The 547-nt window shown below is 46.3% G+C and overlaps 1 protein-coding gene across 1 annotated transcript in view; it reads left to right on the plus strand.

Moving 5' to 3' along the window:
* The window catches only part of LOC119588480 (transcription factor castor-like), a gene marked incomplete at both ends in the record, with an annotated part of 84,074 nt that overhangs the window by 42,677 nt on the left and 40,850 nt on the right, over nt 1-547 (plus strand).

Below are 547 nucleotides of genomic sequence, written 5' to 3' on the forward strand. Positions count from 1 at the left end.
GCCACGGGAAAGATCATTAAGAGTTTATATTTGTTGTTTTTCTTGTGAAGGCGGGAACTCGTGTTATAATGGCGCCCTGGTCCTATCAGATCCCCGCGGTCTTAATATTCAAAACATGTCAGGTTCCAACTGTCATGACGAACGTATGCTAATCGCTAATTTCCATAAACTTTCATGCAATATATAAAAGCTTTACATGCTTTTAATTATCTAACATCGTCCGTGTAAGTTTATAAATAAACGCAAGCTGAATATCGGGTTACCATCCTCGGATATTGGTATTCAGGGAGACTCGCCGCCAGCTGATATCGTAGAAAACGGAGAAGCTCCTTCTCGATTTATAGCATTGGGGAGCTGGGACGCCGCTTTTGGTACCCACGGCACATGCCCATCGCGTCTTATGCTTGTTGCTTATCTTTCCCTCTCTCTAGCCTGGGTTTATTTCTCGTTTTCTTTCTTTTCCCTCCCGGACGTCTCCGCCGCGACGGCTGGTGGCCCCGGACCGCCATTTTGCGCGGATTTGAATGTGCGGACTGACGATTTCGAT

Source organism: Penaeus monodon, chromosome 24, assembly GCF_015228065.2.
Source record: "Penaeus monodon isolate SGIC_2016 chromosome 24, NSTDA_Pmon_1, whole genome shotgun sequence".
In the NCBI taxonomy this organism is placed as follows: domain Eukaryota; kingdom Metazoa; phylum Arthropoda; class Malacostraca; order Decapoda; family Penaeidae; genus Penaeus; species Penaeus monodon.